Source organism: Protopterus annectens, chromosome 8.part0 (genome assembly GCF_019279795.1).
Source record: "Protopterus annectens isolate FY-2018-M chromosome 8.part0, PAN1.0, whole genome shotgun sequence".
In the NCBI taxonomy this organism is placed as follows: domain Eukaryota; kingdom Metazoa; phylum Chordata; order Ceratodontiformes; family Protopteridae; genus Protopterus; species Protopterus annectens.
Genome location: NC_056741.1, coordinates 1,965,954,672 through 1,965,973,479, shown reverse-complemented (window position 1 = coordinate 1,965,973,479; position 18,808 = coordinate 1,965,954,672). Strand labels below are relative to the sequence as shown.

Genomic DNA, 18,808 nt, shown 5'->3' with positions numbered 1-18,808 from the left:
GTTTGGGTGTTTCCTACTGTACAGGGCACTGCTAACTGCTGCTGCAAACTTGCCTGATTTATAGCCATTGGGGGATGGGGGGGGCTTGAAAACTGACTTGTACTCTGTAGCCAATAAACAACCACACTTCAAGCTCCCTGGAGTGATTGCCAGCTCAGAGAGACCAAGTAAATACCTTCTGTCATAAGATGGATGATCCTGGAATTTCTTAAATGTAAAAGTGCAGAAAAAGCAGCTCTCAAGTGCAGATAGAACAACAGACAACTAAGTCCGTGGCTAATTCTCCCTTCTACAATGCGATTTGGAAGCAAACAGAAAGAGAAAAGCTAACAAATGGAGAAATTACTATATTATATTAAAATGCTCTTAAAAATGCTCAAACAGTAGTGATCACTGTGCAAAGCAAATGCAAGTAAATCAAGAAAATATCTTATATTGAATGGCTCTTAATACAGTTGAAGCACTTGGCGTTGCAGAGTTCTCTGTTAATGAACACAAAGCCTTATTTAAATGTAAGCACTGGTCAGCTAACCTGCATGTCTGTTGGAATGATATAATGTCCTATTCTCGTGTTGCAGTATTCATAACCTTAGGGAGTTGCTGCCTGCAGCACAAGATATCCGGCCAGTATACCAAAGTCTTAGAAACAGGGCTACGTGTGACGTTGCATGCAGAGGCTATAAACCGATGTAGGCTATATCTGTGACATCTGCACGTACCCAACTCAGAACTTTTCTGCTGCAGTGTGTTTCAGACATTTGATCTCCAGTCTCAGAAATCTGGCGTTTGTTCGACTTCGGCCACCCGTTTTCGACTGTTGTTTGACTTCGGCCACCCTTGTGGGATTTTTGTTCCTTTGCCTTTTTCAGATGTTCATGTCATCTAGAAATGCAGTGTGTGCTTGTGGAAGACAAATTCCACGTAAGGACACACACGGGCAGTGCTTATTTTGTTTAGGGGCTGGTCACAATTACAAGTTCTGTGACATTTGCCAGTTTTTTGTTCTCAAAACCCTTAGGAGCCGTCTGGCGACCTTAAATCTTTATTTAGAGAATCAGCGTCTTTGACATTTGGCATCCGGTATGGAAGGCAGGCATCTCTGAGGAGCCACCTAGGAAGAAGGCCAAGAAAGTTAGGCCCAATGCCCAAGCTGCGCCTTAGTTGTCCAGTGAGATTCTCGAGGCGAGTGTCAGCCCAGGATCGCTCTGGGTGTTTGGTATTTTGCTGCAACTGGGAACCGAAATGGAAGCTGGTTCAGCAGGTACCCAGAGTACATCCGCTGAGGTTTTTCAACCATCGGAAACTAATGGTGAGGGGAAACCATGGCTCCTGGCTTCGGAGGTGCCTACTACTGCCTTGCCATCCTGTATGATGTTGGCAGCCAGGCCTACTATTGCTTCTTCTATTTCTTTAAAAAGAAAACAGGATGAGAAACACAGCACAGAAGACCCTTCTCCATCCACCCTGGGAGACCCTTTCACAGACTCTGATCAAGGCCTTTCAGGTTCTCCAGACCCAGATTCCACAGTCAGACCTACCATTTGTTCCACAGGTACTGACTGAGGAAGAGCCTTCCTCCTTGGATGAGTCTTAGTTACTGCTGTCAGGTTGAATCCCCTAAAGATTTTGTAATTCCAGAAGAAGAGTCCCTCACTCTCGTCTCCCCTGGAGAATATTTCTCCTTTGTGGATACCATTTCCCTGCTTAGGCAACATTTCAAGTGGGAGCTCTGAGATATTTCCGTGACTAAGAAGAGATACTTTTAACTCTTGCAGATGGAGCAGCCCTCACCACCTGCAGTCCCACCTTTGCTTCCAGCATTCCAGGATGCTTTCTCTGCTGCCTCTCCGAGCCCATTCACAGCCTCCTGCTGCTAAGAGACCAGGCAGATTTTATGAAGTGTCTGCAAAGGAGCAGTACCTTTTCAAGAACACTCCAGCAGACTCTGCAGTCAGTGCAGTGTCCGCTGACAAGTCCTCTAGGCAGCAACCTTCCTCATCCCTTTTCCCTACTGATAAAAACAGTACATTTATGGACAGGTTGGGGAAGAAAATGAATACTACACCTTGGCCATTAGAGCTATTAATTATCAGACCACAGGCCCGTTTGCTTTGGAATCCCTGACCAAGGCTTCTACTCTTCTGTCTGAGGTTCCAGACTCACCACCTAAGACCCAATTGAGTATCCTTCTGTCCACGGTTTCTCAGGTGACCACTCTAAGTGAAGCTGTGGCGCTGTAGAATCATCTTCAAAGTCTGTACTTCTGGTTTTGTATTAAGGAGGTTTTTCATGGTTGAGACTTCAGCCTTTACCTTTGGATGTCCAAGCTAAGTTGTTAAATGCCCCTTTGGACAACAAAGCTCTGTCTGGAGCTGCCTCTGCAGGACTACTCAAGTCTCTGCAAGAAAAAGGAAAAGACTTGCAAAATCTTAAATATTTATTGGTTTCACCTGTTCCTAGATTCTATAGAAATTACCATCAAAAGCCTAGTTTTTTCAAGAGGCAGTCCTCTCATTCCTCTGCAACTCAGTCCAGGGGACGGAGACATCCTAGGAAACCATCTCCTTCTAGATCTTCTACCATCCTCATACCTTCCTTTCGGAGGCAGCCAGACCCAGATAGAGCTCCTCCACTGTGACTCGTTTTTTTTTTTTTTTTTTTTTTTTTTAACCCAGTTTCATCCCCACGCCTAACCCTTTCTCTACCCTCCTGGCAGAAAATCACAAACAGGTGGGTGCCCTCCTTCATCGAGGGGGGATACTTTTTGACTTGGTGGGCAGTTCCACCCTTCCACGAAAGTCCTCAGCCCCCACCCAATCAGCTTCCACTTTTTCCCACTATCCTGAGCCGACTCCTCTCTCAGGGGACTATAGAACAAGTACCCGTGGATCAGTTAGCCAAGGGGTTTTATTCCAGGATGTTTTTATTTGCAAGAAAAGATTGTCCTTGGAGACCCATAGTCTACTTATCCCATTTCAATCTCTTCCTCAAGGTGCCTACCTTCTAAATGCTCACATTACAGCACCTTCTTCCCCTTATTCCTCAGCAAGCCTTCATGGCATCTCTGGATCTGAAGGATGCTTACCTTCACATCCCTATTCATCACACTTACAGGAAATGTTTGTTTCTCAGTGAGTTCTTCACATTTTCAGTTCTCTGCCTTACCCTTTGGACTCTCCACAGCCCCAAGAGTATTCACAGTGTCTAGCCCTAGTCATTGCACATTGCAGACTGCAGGACATACAAATTTATCTTTATTTTCACAACCTCCTTATTCTGCACCAAGATTCTCACCCTGTCCCAGCACTTGGACATGGTTTGCAAGTTTTTGCAGAGCCTAGGCTTCACTGTGAATTGCCTGAAGTCTCAAATGGCTCCTTCCGAGGGTCTTGTTTTTCTGGGGTGCAGGATAAAGACAGACTTAATGCGAGTCTTTGTCCCTGCCCAGAAAGTGGAATTTCTTACTCCATTTTTCCACTCCCTGCTACCTCTACCAACCATGTTAGCCAGGGAGTTTCTCAGAATCCTAGGATACATTTCTCATGTTCCCTCTAGCCAGGATGCACATGAAGTTTCAGTGGGTCTTGAGAAATTCTTGGAACCAACACTCTCATCCCTTGGAAACAAAGCTTCCTCCTCTTCCTTGTTTAAAAAGGGAGCTCTCATGGTGGATTGCTACCATTACCCTCAGTTGAGAGATATGCTTGCAGACCCCTGCACCCAAACAACATCTTTACACAGGCGCATCAAGTCTAGGTTGGGGGGCTATCCTACACAATGCCAACACCCAGCACAAAGTACAGGGTGAGTGGTCCATTCAAGAAAGGAAGGACCACATCAGCCTAAAAGAGCTAAGCGCCCTTTCCTTGGCAATACAGGCCCTTCAAGACATCTTTCTGCCAGGGACCCTGAAGGTCATCACAGACCATATGACATTTCTGTGGTATATAAACAAACAGGGAGAAACAAAGTCTTACTCTCTCTGCAGTCTTGCTTTCCAAATCTGGTCCCTGGCAGCAGCACTACATATTCACTTGCAAGCAGTTTACATTCCATCAGAAGACAATGGGATGGCAGATACCGTGAGCATAACTTTAATACCCTCCCACGAATGGATGCTTCACAGGGAGGTATTTCTGGATCTCATTCACAGGTGGGCTATTCCTCAGGCAGATCTGTTTGCCTCCTCCCAGAACAGGCAAATGCCCCTCTCTTGCACAAGGCTTCCCCATCCACAAGCCTGGAGGGTGGACACCTCTTCCTTTTCATGGGAGGGGAAGGTTCCTTTATGCCTTCCCTTAATTTCCTTTGATTCACAAAGTCCTCCTGAAAATACAGGAGGACAAACCAAAAATCCTGCTGGTGACTCCCTTCTGGCCAAGACAGCATTGGATGTTCTTCATCTCACATTGCTGCAGTCCTTACACTTGGGTAGTCCGCTGTCCTCGGTCGGCCCGAATATCAAAGTATTAGGCTGACGTCGGTCAAGGCGCATAAGACTGACATCAGGACGTCAGGGTACATATGCGCATGACCGACGTCATATCCTCAGTCTTTTTTGCCACATGGTCCGATGCAGAAGCAGCGTTGCAAGTGCCGTTCGGCGTTCTGAAATTTTTCGAATTCGGAGTTTCAGACAGAGTCAAAGTTGGCTAAGTACCCGTTGGGAATATTTTAGTTTTTCTTGCCTCAGTGGTTTACGGATGTCAGAAAAAGTGAATAACTGTATTTCTTGTGGGAAACAGATACCGCATAGAGATTATCATACTTTGTGTATTCCTTGTTTAGGGCCTGAGCACGACGTTGTTGGGTGTCGCTTTTGTGCTAGATTCAATAAGCGCACTATTAAGAGAAGGTTAGATTGTGCCAGGTTAGTCTTGAAGCGGTGCAATTACAATATGCCGTCGGATGCTCAGGCGTCCGCTTCTTCGAAGCGCAAGGATAAAGCAGCTAAGTCCAGGCAAGATGAGTCGTCCGTGCGGACGCCGGTTCTTTAGAGGTGTCGGTGGGCGGTGGTTCCACCGGAGGTTTCTCTGGAGTCCCAGGGGGAGACCTTGTTATTGCAGGATGTGGCCTCTCAGGAGGCAGGTCAGGCTGAAGGGGCTTCTCAGGTTACTGTACTCCCTCCCTTCCTAGGGTGGTTAGGCCTTCTCCTTCTGTTTCCAAGGCTTCTCCCAGAGGCAGGCCAGGTTTAGCTTCAGTTGGTGTCACTCCTAGTTCTTCAGGATCTGTGCCCAAGAAGCATATGCTTAAAATGGCAGAAGATTTGATTACTTTGATTAGAGGTTCTTTGCCCCTCCTGATAAGAGGCCTAGGGTGGAACCTGAGTTGGGAGTTTCGAGCAGGCTTCAGATGTTTCAGAGTCTTGACTGAAGACTTGCAGGAGTATTCTCCTTATTCTGATTCTGATGTGGATGATTCTACTCCTTCTGCTTCTCCTCCTGAGGATTTTTCTTTTTCAGAGACTCTTCATTCCATGAGGGAGCATTTTAAGTGGGAAGGTCAGGACTTCTCTGATTCCAGGAAAAGGCTTAGGGAATTTTGTTTTACCCCAGCATAGGCCTTTGGCTATACCTCCTGTTCTGGATGTTGTGGAGGATGTGTTTGCAGAGGCTTCTCTTAATCCTGATTCTTTGCCTCCTGCTCCTGTTAAACCGGATAGGTACTATAGGGTGCCTGAAGCTCATAAGTATCTTTTTAAGAGTCCTAGGGCGGACCCAGAAACTGTCAGTCAGGGGCCTAAGGGGGTTAAGGCTTCTGTTGTTAAAAATCCGGTTCCTCCAGATAAAGAGGCCAGGGCTTTGGATAGGTATGGAAAGAAAGTCTATACTTCTTCCACCCTAGCTATGAGGGCTCGGAATTGCCAGTTTCACATGTTGAAATACCAAAACTATCTACTTTCTCAGTTGAAGTCTAAGGTAGATGCTCTGGCGGAAGGTATTGAGTGTAACGAGTTACAAGGTTTGGTACATGTCTCTGAACAAGTGGGTAAGCATTCTTTGCAATGTGGTTTTGATGCTGTACAGGCCTCGTCTAGGGTGGCTGCCACTGGGTCAGTTCTTCGCAGGCACGCCTGGCTGAGGGATCAGAATTTATCTGAACATGTTAAGACGAGGATTTTAGATGCTCCTTTACAATCTGATGTGTTGTTTGGTTCACCTGTTGAGGCAGTCTTGAAGAAAATGGAAGACAAGGCTAAGTTTATGCAGACTGTTAAAGATTTTTTGCAGGTTCAGCCTCCGAAGTTTAGCAGAAATTGGCCTACCAAGGGGTGGACGTATCCTTCTTATGATTCCCAGTCTAGGGGTAGGTCTAGACGTGGTAGGGGCAGAGCTCAGGGCTCTTTCAGGCCTAGAACAGGGAGTTCACCTGCACAGTCTTGGTGAGGGTAGGGGTCAGTCCTTTCGTAAACAGACCCAATGACCTACCTTTTCAGCTGCCAGAGCCTTCTCGTCTGGCAGCACCTTTGGGAGGAAGGTTGGCACTTTTCAAGGAAAATTGGAGTTTAATTACCCAAGACAGATGGGTATTGGATATCATACACCGAGGTTACAGGTTTTATTTCCATACCTTGCCTCCTTTCAAAGGCATGCCAGACGTTCCTCCTCAGCAAAGAATAGAGGCTCACAAACAAATTTCTCTGCTGCTCCAAATAGGGGCCATACAACCGGTCCCTCTGTCAGAAGTGGGCCTAGGATTTTATTCTCACCTGTTCCTAGTACCAAAGAAGGGGAACACGTGGAGACCAATTTTGGATTTATCTATCCTCAACACTTATCTGGACATTCCCAAGTTCAAAATGTTGACGTTACAACAGCTTTTACCTCTGCTGGGCAAAGATCACTGGATGGTGACTCTGGATCTCAAGGAGGCATACCTTCATGTTCCTATCAGGCTAAGTTGCAGGAAGTATCTACGTTTTCGGGCTGGGACTTCTCATTATCAGTTCTCTGCATTGCCCTTTGGCTTATCTACTGCCCAGAGTGTTCACGAAGGTTCTGGCTCCAGTGATAGCTTTCTTCAGGCTAAGAGGAATACAGATCTATCCTTATTTGGACGATTGCCTGATTCTGGCTCAAGGAAAGGACGAACTTCTTCATCATCTACATTATGTGATAGCAGTGCTAAGATGCCTGGGGTATTCTGTGAGCGAAATAAAGTCCAGTCTAGTACCCTCTCAGGACATGTGCTTTCTGGGTGTGAGACTGAATACAGCATCCCAGATGGCCTTTTGACCCCGGACAAACAAAAGAATCTTTCTCTTTACTTCCATCAATTGTCACATCAGTCGAGGCTGACTGCAAGGACAGTCCTTCAAGTCTTGGGGTTCATGGCATCTTGTATTCTGGTGCTTCCCAATGCCAAACTGCATATGAGGAAGCTACAATGGTATCTCAAAATGTATGGACACAGCACTGCCAAGATATGGACACTGTCATTCAGATAATACCTTGCATTCAAAAGGAATTTTTGTGGTGGGCTCAGGAATGTCGCCTAAACAAGGGACTCTCTGTGACCTGGCCAGAGGCGAGTCAGATTCTAACGACAGATGCCTCAGACAAAGCTTGGGGAGCTCATCTAAATGGAAAGTGGATACAAGACACGTGGCCTGCCAGACTTCTACATCTACATATCAACCTGAAGGAGATGTTAGCAGTCCAATTTGCATTAATAGCTTTCAAGGATTTGCTTCTTCCAGGGCAGGTGTTGATTCTAACAGACAACACAACTGTCATGTGGTACATCAACAAGCAAGGGGAACACATTCTTATCCTCTATGCACTCAAGCAATGATTTTGTGGGAGACTCCTCTCAGTTTACAGCTAAATCTTCAGGCAAGGTTTCTGCTGAATGCACAGAACTCCTTAGCAGATGTGTTGAGCAGACAAATAATGGATCCCCACGAGTGGAAATTGGATCCTCAAGTTTTTCAGAAATTGACATTGTCATGGGGAACTCCAGACATAGATCTGTTCGCTTCTCCACTAAACTACCAGCTGCCAAAGTTTTGCACAAAAAGTTTTCATCCCACAGCCTGGAAAGTGGATGCTCTTTCATTCAATTGGAGCAATCTTCATGTGTATGCCTTTCCACCTCTGCCTCTCCTCCCAAAGGTACTTCTGAAGGTCAGACAGGACAAGCCTAAGATGATTTTAATAGCTCCAGATTGGCCTCGACAGCACTGGTACCCACTACTGAGAAGTCTGGTACAGGAGCCTCCATGGCCTTTACCTTGATTCCACACCTGCTGTCTCAGGAGAACAGTCATTTACTCAATGTCAAACTTCACTCTCTTCACCTGACAGCCTGGCATATTCTGTTTTAAACCCTGGAGGGTCTCAGCTTCCACAACAAGTTTTGAATGTTATTTTGGAGGCCAGAAGGCCTAGTACAAGGAAAGTGTACGCAGATAAATGGAAGAGATTTTTATTTTGGAGTGCAGCAAAAGCATTTGATGTTTCTAAGCCTAATTTAAGTGTGGCTCTTCAATATCTTACTGAGTTACTGGACAAAGGCTTGTCCTTCTCTTCTATTAAGATTCATGCTGCAGCAATTTCTGCTCACTATGACTGTGACCCACCATTGTTTTCTCATCCTTTGTTTAAGCAATTCCTTAGAGGGGCAAAGAATATAAGACCCCCACGGAGAGCTCCTACTCCTGCTTGGGATCTCAATTTTGTGTTGGAGAAACTCACTCTACAACCTTTTGATCCTGCAGCTACTGCTGAGTTGAAATATTTATCATGGAAGACTGCTTTTTTGTTGGCCATTACCTCTGCGAGAAGGGTTTCTGAATTACAGGCCCTTATGGCAGTTGAGCCTTTCTTAATTTTCCATAAGGATAGGGTATCTTTGCGTACTAATCCTTCCTTTATGCCTAAAGTGGTTTCTAGTGTGGCTTTAAACCAAACTATTCATTTGCCTACCTTTTATGCGAACCCCCAAAATAAAGGGAAAAGATTTTGCACACTTTGGATATACACAGGCAGTTGCGATATTATTTGAGCAGAACTAAAGGGTTCAGGCAGTCTCAGCAGTTATTTGTTTCTTTTGCTTTGAGTTCTCAGGGCAAGCCTGTGTCAAAACAAACTATTTCTAAGTGGATTGGGTTGTGTATTGCTTTCTGTTATTCCCATCATGGTAAGGAGATTCCAGCTGGGATTAGGCCTCATTCCACTAGGGCTACTGCCACTTCTACAGCCTTTCTAAGGGGGGTAGCAACTAAAGATATTTTGGAGGCTGCTACTTGGAGTTCAGTGCATACTTTCTCTAAGCATTATCACCTTCCTCTTTACTCTAAATCGAGGGCTGGTTTTGCCACTGCAATTTTACAGGGCATTTTGGCAGCTCCTACTGCTTTTTAGTTTTGCCATCCTCCCTTTTCTCTGCTTTGGGATTCTACCCAAGTGTAAGGACTGCAGCAATGTGAGATGAAGAACATAGTACAGTTTTGTACCTACCATAAATGTAGATGTTCGAAGATCCACATTGCTGCAGTCCAATTTACCCTCCCTCCTTCCCTCTGTAGTTAGGCGGTTGTGTGGTTTGGGTTGTACATATTGTGAATTTTGTATATATTGTACATATAGTTAGTACACAGGTGTTTGGTTGTTTTTTGGTTGTCTTTTGGTTTTGACCTTTTTGTTTAGGGTCTTCTGACATCTGGGGCAAGAAAAGACTGAGGATATGACGTCGGTCATGCGCATATGTACCCTGACGTCCTGATGTCAGTCTTATGCGCCTTGACCGACGTCAGCCTAATACTTTGATATTCGGGCCGACCGAGGACAGCGGACTACCCAAGTGTAAGGACTGCAGCAATGTGGATCTTCGAACATCTACATTTATGGTAGGTACAAAACTGTACTTTTCCCCTATTTTACCTTCTAGCCCAGGGCAATCACCACAGTAGTTTAACTCCCCGCTTCAACCTACTCACACAAGACAAGGGTATCCCTTTTTCATCCCCACCTTCTCAATCTCAAACTGGCAGTGTGGGTGATACAGTTCTGTTCCCCTCTAGGCACCTATATTCAGAGGACATACTCATTGTCCTGCAGGAGGTCATTAAACCAAGTACCAGAAGAAAATATTTATTAAAATGGAAAAGATTCTCCCATTGGTACCTCAAGAGAAAACGACCATTTCAAGTTTCTTTTCCAATGGTCCTTTCTTACCTGTGTGAGTTACTACATTCAGGGCTTATTCCTCAACGAAAGTACACCTCTCTGCCATTTCTGCTTGCCTTCCCTTTACTCCAACTCTAGCTTCCAATTTGGACGTCAAGCTGTTCCTTAAAGGGATCCTTCACATAAGACCTCCTTGTAAGCCTATCCCTTCTCCTTGGGACCATAACTTTGTGCTGGAAAAGCTTCCATTTGCCCCTTTAGAGCCAGCCCATTCATCCTCTCTCAAATACTGTACTTGAAAAACAGTCTTGATGTTATGTGATCCTATCTCGCCTATATTCTGTACTGATGGGCTCGGAGCCGATCCCTCGGCTCCGACTCGGTACGCTATGCTATAGAGCGAGGCCTCTTATTGGCTGAGCTATTTCTTATCCCAGGATGCACCACCACTAAATCCCCCAGATCTCGTTTGCCGCTTACAAGCTAAGACGTGGTCTCAACTTGGCTGGGCTAAGTACTAATTTATTTAGACTTTTCCTGTCAGGAATTTGCTCGTTTTCAACCCAAAAGCTGTTTTAACAGCTATTGTGATACGTGTGTGTTTTTGGTGATTTTGTTGAGAAAGTTGTTCTTTTTGTTAAGAAAGTTGTTCTTTTTGTTAAGGGAAGGTTTCCCGTTTTAGTTAGAGGGGCCTTCCCCTTTTGCTATTCTAGCGTTTATTTGTGGGTCAAGTACCCGTTTTAGTTAGAGGGTCTTGACCCTCTCTTTCTGGGTTTTTTCTTGTGCACTGTGTTATTGTGTAAAAAAAAAAAAAAAAAAAAAAACTTTATATTTGAACTTATCTAGCTAGTTTTTCGTGTTATCTTAGATAACTGTGTTTTCTCTAGTCATGTCCAAAGAGCATAAACCCTCCGGGGTTAAAAAATGCACGAGGTGTGGTTTTAAGATGTCCATAACGGACGACCACTCCTCGTGCGTTTACTGTTTAGGCGCCAAGCACCTACAAGAATCATGTAGCGTGTGTCACGCCTTTTCATCAAGGGTCCTCCAGGAGAGGAAAAACAAATTAATCCTTAAGGGGTTAATCAAGCCATCCTTCGAGGAGCCTTTATCTTCGTCTCCCTCTCCTTCAAAAAAGAAGAAAGCGTTGGCTCCGACCAGTCAGTCGGAACCGACTGCCAAAAAACCTAGGCAGACTTCTCCATCGGCTCCACGGACTTCGGAGCCGAGGCGAACGGTCTGCCTCGATGCCTCCAGTCTCGACCCCTCTGGTTTCGGAGCCGAGGACTGGGGCATTGAGAGGCGGGTCACCTTCATCGGCTCCACTGATATTGGAGCCGATGAGGGTTACCGGCTCAGACTCTTCCCCTTCGGAGCCGAAGTCCTTATCGGCACCGAGGGAAATTGCCTTGAGATCTCTCTCGGAGCCGATAGTGGTAGAATCCATTTGGAGCCGGTCCCCTAGTCCTTTGGAGCCGATGGAGAAATCGGTTCGGACCCGATCGGTATCGTCCAGATCATCCAAGATGTCTGATTCAGACATCGACAGGGTGCTCCTAAGACTCTTCCAGTCTCCGGTGTTCCAAAAGCTTGTTTCGGCTTCAGCCCATTCGGCTTCGGAGCTGATGGTCCACCTCCCTACTATAGTTCCTCCTCCAACAGCCTCGGCACCGTTGGAGCCGGTGCTGGTGGAACCGGTGGAGGTTTTAGGGTCGGGCCCAACCCTTACTCCAACTCCGGCTCTTGGGTCGGAGTTCAGTACGCGGACTTCTTCCGTCGGCCCCGGGGGGGGATGCTTCGGGATTGATGTTTTCGGTCCCAAGTCTCCCTCTTGGTGCGTCGGCGGCGGGGGTGCCGTCTACTGTTGTGGCCACGGAGGTGGGACCCTCCCAGGATTCTGGTGGTCCCGCCTTCAGGGCTATGAGGAGTGCTTTAGCCAAATCATACTTGGCTACCTCCACGGTCTCCCCAGCTCCTTCCCTGCATACCGAGACTGGGTCTTTGGCAGTCCCCCTGTCCTTAGACAGCGGAGCCCCGGGGCCAGAGGTTACCCCCACTGGGGTTCCCCCCCCTCCTGGAGGTCCTTCTGAAGCCTCTTCGGAAGAACCCCCCTGGAAAAGATCGTGCAAGAGGAAGCACGTTGACTCCCCTGATGAGTCTCTTACATCAGACACTGATCTCGATGATGCAGAGGGGTCCCCTAAGTCGTCCTCGGATGATGTCTCCTTTGCAGACATCCTGGAAGCCCTTAAACAATGAGGCGGCTGGCAGTCCAAACCCCCTTCTGTTGATGAGTCGGTGTTCCCTAAGGCCTTCGGGGCTCAGCCCTCCGCCTCCTGGGTGTCTCCGCCCTTCGACAAGCTCTTGGATTTGATCTGTCGAAGGGAGTGGGAACACCCAGACTCTGTGGAACCGGTGCCTGCTCGTCCGAATAAGTTCCTCTCGGCACCCCTTGAAAAAGAGTTTCTAACTAAAGGTGTGGCTGTAGATGCTTTGGTGGTGGCATCTGCTACCCAGCAAGATGTAGCAGAGGCTTCGACGTCCGTCCATCCTCCTAATAAGGAGTCTAGGAGCATGGATCGGTACAGAAAGCGCACCCTAAGTTCAGTGGCCTTTACATTAAGGTCCTTGAACTACCTTACGCACTTTACTAGATTTCAGAGGGATCTGATTAAAGAACTATCCGATACCCTCTTGGGTAACCTGCCTGAGGAGCTGGCCCAGACGGTTGGCTCTCAGCTGGCTACATTGTCGTCCATTTCAAACTCGTCCATGAGGCTCATTTCTTATGCGGCGAAGGGGCGAGTAAGCAGTACAGGCATTGCTCTCGGAGACAAGCCTGGCTCCGCCTGTGTCATTTCGCGGAGGCCTTTAAGTCTTCCTTTGCCGACGCCCCCTTTGATGGGTCCTCCCTGTTTGGACCCAAGGTAAAGGACACACTGACCCACTGCGAACAGGAGGGTAAGACTCTGACTGCCGTAGGGCACGATTTTCCACTCCCTTTCTGCCTTATCCCAAGGCTAAAAGAGGAGGGAAAATGTGGTTCCGTACATCTCAGAAGCCTTACCCCTCTCAGCAGGAGGATCCCCCTTCCAGAGGCAGGGGAGGGGGAAATTCTTCCGGAAGATGTCGTCCCAGAGGCGGCAGAGGCCCTCGCAACACTGGAGACCGCGAGTACTTTCGTGGCTCTTCAGCTTTTCACAGTCCCTGAGGGACTGTGCATCTCCGGAGCCAGTCGGGGGTCATTTCTCGAAGCACCTAAAAGCCTGGGAAGGTATCACACAGGACCGATGGGTGCTTCGAATTATCGCCGGAGGTTACACCATCCCTTTCTCTCACCCTCCATCTCAGTCCAAAAAAATCCCGGACCCGCCACCCAGTCAGCGGGATACTGCAGCCTCAGAAGTTTCAAAGCTGCTGCAAAAAGGAGCCATCCAACCGGTCCCTGCAGACAAGATCGGATTAGGGACTTAAGATTCTTTTTGGTGCCAAAAAATACCGGGGACTTGAGGCCCATTTTGGACCTCAGCATTCTAAACCGTTCAGTCAGAAAGTCCAAGTTCCGAATGGTCACCCTACAAACCATTCTCCCATTGCTGGAGAAAGGTGTTTGGATGTGCTCCATAGATCTCAAGGACGCTTATTACCATATCATGGTACATCAAGCGTCCAGGAGACATCTGCGCTTCAGCCTAGGAGGCAGTCATTTTCAGTTCCGCGCGCTGCCCTTTGGTCTCACCACAGCCCCCAGGGTGTTCACCAAGTGCTTGGCAGTCGTGACTGCTCACCTGAGAAGTCTAGGATTCCAGGTGTTTCCGTATCTAGACGACTGGCTCCTAACTGCCACCTCCAAGCATCTACTACTGCGGAGCCTACAAGCCACCATATCACTGGGCAATTCCCTTGGAATCGCCTTCAATTGGCCAAAGTCTGTGTTGCTGCCATCTCAACGAATAAGATTCATAGGGGTGGAGATAGACTCAAACCGAATGCGGGTCTATCTACCTACAGACAGAATACAAACCATACAGACTCAAGTTCGAGCCTTACTTCCCAGGTCCAAAGCCCCAGCCAGAATGGTCCTGCAGCTATTGGGATCCATGTCCGCCACGGTTCTTCTAGTCCCCTTGGCAAGGTTGCACATGAGAATTCTCCAGTGGCTTCTTTCAGCTCAGTGGTCCTTTCAGGAACTCCCTCTCAGGAACTCCCTTTCAGTCACCTCATATGGATCACAGAAACATGCAAACGGGACCTTCGCTGGTGGCTAGTGCCCTCCAATTTGGATCAGGGACGACCCTTTGTTCCACCTCCTCCTGCAGCCACTTTGACCACGGCCGCCTCCCAGATGGGGTGGGGGGGCATTCCCTGGGCAGGTCAGTCCAAGGCAAATGGCACCCGGAAGAGACCCTACTTCATATCAACATCCTAGAAATGAGGGCAGTGCTTCTGTCCCTTCAAGCCCTTCACGATTACCTCCCTCAGGGCGTAATTGCCGTTCACTCAGACAACATGTCAGTTGTCTGGTACCTGAACAAACAGGGAGGGACCAGATCCTATCCTCTTTGCAGAGAGGCCATGAGAGTCTGGGAATGGGCAGTCTCGACCAAACGCTTACTAATGGCTACTCATATCCCGGGCAAGTCCAATGTGATAGCCGACAGACTGAGCAGAACCATCCTCTCTCCTCACGAATGGTCTCTGAACATGACAGTTGCAAGTCAGATTTTCAGCAAATGGGGAGTTCCGTGTTGCGACCTCTTCGCTACTCCACTAAATGCGAAGTGCAAAGAATTCTTCTCCCTAACCCCGGCTGCGGGGAAGAGCCCCATGGACGCACTAGCCCGTCCTTGGCCCACCGGATTGCTTTATGCCTTCCCACCAGTTCCTCTCCTTCCCAGGGTGATCTAAAAGGCATCTCTCTTGGGGAGCAAAATGATCTTAGTTTCTCCTTACTGGCCTCGTCAAGTATGGTTTCCCGATCTTCGGAAATATGCTCTGGAAGGTCCATGGTTCCTGAATCAGATCCCAGACCTTTTGGTTCATCAGTCGGGACTATTCCACCAGTCCCTGCACACCTTAAAATTGACGGCTTGGCTCCTCCTCTTCCGACTATAGTCAGGAGTCATACATTGGATCCAGAGGTTGTACACCTATTATCTTCGGCCCATAAGTCTGCTACAAAGAAACTGTATTCTAGCAAATGGAAAAGATTTGCTATTTGGGCTCAACTCCGTGGCCTGGATCCCATCTCTATTCCCGTGGCAGAAGTACTAAAATTTTTAACTTCTCTTTTCAGTCAAGGCTCTTCAGTCTCTACCATCAAGTTTCAATTGGCAGCGATTTCCATTTTTCACGAATCTATAAATCCACCTTTAATGAGCAACAGATTGTGTAAGACCTTCTTGAAAGGTGCTGCGCTGTTAAGACCTCCGATTTCTCATCCTGCTCCTCCATGGGATCTCGATGTGGTGTTACGCGCCTTAACTTCCTTCCCCTTTGAACCGGCAGCTACATGTGATCTAAAATTTCTATCGTGGAAGACTGCTTTTCTGGTGGCGATTACTTCTGCCAGAAGAGTTTCAGAGCTTCAAGCTTTGTCTGTAAAACCCCCGTACTTGGTTTTTCACAAAGACAGAATATCTCTCAGGCCAAATCCTTCCTTTGTCCCTAAAGTTTGTTCCAGTTTCTGCTTACAACAATCGTTAGAACTTCCAGTCTTTTTTCCAAAATATTCTAACAAAGCGGAATTCATATTCCACACACTAGATGTCCACAGGCAGTTGCGTTTTTATTTAGACAGGACCAAACAAACAAGGAAAACAGATCCTTTGCAGACAATAAATTGGGCAAAGCTGTCACAAAGGTCACTATTGCCAAATGGATCAGGGACTGTATTACTCAAGCTTATTCTTATTCTAACAAAGAGCTTACCACCTCTGTCAAAGCTCATTCTACAAGGGCTATGGCTACTTCAATAGCATTTCATTCTAAGCTTGCCATTCTAAGCTTGCCATTAGTGACATTTGTGCTGCGGCTACATGGTCTTCCCCGCACACTTTCATTTCCCACTACAAATTGGATGTGGCATCTAGAGGACGAGCTTCATTTGGTTCCACAGTGCTCAGGAGTGTTTTCCAATAAGCCACCCGGGATTTAGGTGCTAGGGACGCTGTCCCATCAGTACAGAATGTAGGCGAGATAGGATCACATAACATCTTTTAGTTATGTACTTACCATAACTTTAGATGTTTGGGATCCATCTCACCATTCTAATAACCCACCCTCCTTCCCCCTTCCTTGGAGATCAGAGGATATCAGAAGGTCCGAATCCTGTTGTTTCATCTTGAAACATCTAACAATGTTATATAAACAAGTTGTGCATGTGTGCATGAATGCAGACAAACAAGATCTGGGGGATTAGTGGTGGTGCATCCTGGGATAAGAAATAGCTCAGCCAATAAGAGGCCTCGCTCTATAGCATAGCGTGCGAGTGAGCGAGGGATCGGCTCCGAGCCCATCAGTACAGAATGTAGGCGAGATGGATCCCAAACATCTAAAGTTATGGTAAGTACATAACTAAAAGTTAGTGGCCCTTACTTCTGCCAGGAGGTTCTCTGAGATCCAAGTATGGCTTCTCCTCCCTATCTTGTTTTTTTTAAAGATAGGGTTTGCTTCAGAACTAACCCTGCATTCATGCCTAAAGTAGTTGATGAAATTTCCTTAAACCAGACAATTTACCTGTCTTTTACCCTCCACCACAAAACTCCCGAAAAAGGACTTTGCATTCCTTTGATGTTCATAGGCAACTGAGGTTCTACTTAGACAACTCTTCAGACAGTCTGACCAACTATTTCTCTATTTTCATCCTAGGGCTCTTGGCAGGGCAGTGTCAAAACACAGTTGCCTCGTGGATTTCTAAAGCTATTGCCTTTTGCTATTCCTTTCAGGGAAAAACAATTGAGTTCATCTGTCAAGGCCCATTCCACCAGAGCAGCTTCCTGTTCAGCAGCTGTCTTCAAAGTCGTTGTTATGCTTCTATTCTAGAGGCATTAACTTGGTCTTCTGTACATACCTTTACAAAGCATTATAAATTGGATTTGATCTCCAGGACTAGAACAGGGTTTGCTAGGTCTGTCCTGTGGGGTCTCAGACTCTGCTCCCCAACCTACCCTCCCATGTTACTTCCTAGAGAGCTGTGGTACTCTCCCTAAGGTTATGATTACTGCAACATGAGACTAGAAACACGCAGAATAGTTGTGTAAGAACTTAACGTACCCTTACATGTCCTCTTTTTCCATGCTGCAGTATTCAGTCCCACCCACCTACCCACCCCCCCTTTTTGGCCATATTACCAGTGTTCTTTTACCTAACCACTGATTTTGTGTGTCTGGGAGGTTTATGCTTTTTCTCTCCTGCTGCTCCTGGGGTGTCTCTCTGCGGCAGCCAGTTCTGAGTTGGGTACGTGCAGACTTCAGATATATAGCTTGCGTCAGTTTATGGCCCCTGCATGCAACGTTGCATGTAGCCCTGTTTCTAAGACTTTGGTATATGCTTCCCTATTATATCGACGAAAGTTTAGCTTGTCGAAATGCAAAACATTGACAGTTAAACTCTCTGAAAATGGGAAAACCACGAACGGCTACCCAAGCGATTTTTTCCCCAGGGAAAAAATTTGCTTGGCCGATGTATACCACAAAAACCTTTAAACCTTAATTAAGTGGGGCTCTACACCCCCCCCCCAACAGCCCCCTAACTAAACGTGCTAACTCAGAGATTGCTCTACATTCGGGGAAAAGGGCAGATTCTCGGTATCTGCCGAGTATATTTTTTCCCTTAGAAAAATTCGCTTAGGTGGCCATTCGTGGTTTTGCCGTTAGCTGTCGATGTTTAGCATTTCGACAAGCTAAACTTCTGTCAATTTAATAGGGAACCGGTATACTGGGCAGATATCCGGTGCTGCAGGAAGCAACTCCCTAATGGTTATGTATACTACAACATGGAATAGGACGGCATCTATGGTTATGGTAAGTTCTTACACAACTTTTCTTTATTTTCAGCAAGTGTGTGTAGTAACAGTCTTCTTCTTCTTTCGGCTTGTTCCCAGTTAGGGGTCGCCGCAGCGGATCACCTGTCCGCTCATGATTGACAGTGGAGTTTGTGACTAGTGCAATTACTGAAGTTTCACCATTAAGGATGCTTGTCTATAGTAAAAATACTCTTAAGAAATAAGGTTGCTTGAGTGGGGGGGGTTGTATGATATTGCAAAGGTGCAGTTAAAGCTATTGGTAGCTTACAGCAAGCAACTTTTCTTCCTGTGGTTGACACTGGGACAGTGAATAGCATTGCTGCCACACGCTACTTTATTCTCCAGTTCAGATTTTGTCTTGAGTGTCTTTATGGAGTCTGAATTTCCTTCTTGTGTCCATGTTTTTTCTGTGTGGATGGTGATGTTCATCGTGTTGCCCTGCTGCAGTCATCACACTTGGGTTATCCTGTCGTCAGGCGGTCCCGCAGTCAGCCGGAATTCCAAAGTCTTGGTCCGGCGTCGGTTGCTGTCACCTCTTCCCTGACGTCAGTGCGCCAGGGGTATATATACTGCAACCGACACCATTTTCTTCAGTCTTTCTTGCCGTGCGGTGCCCGAAGCAGAAGCAGTTCGCAAGTGCCGGTCGGCCGAC

At 46.9% G+C, this 18,808-nt stretch overlaps 1 protein-coding gene across 1 annotated transcript in view; it reads left to right on the top strand.

Annotated features, from left to right (window-relative positions):
• AP1G1 (adaptor related protein complex 1 subunit gamma 1) overlaps positions 1–18,808 on the top strand; it is a 4,036,072-nt gene that overhangs the window by 658,249 nt on the left and 3,359,015 nt on the right. The window lies entirely within an intron of this gene.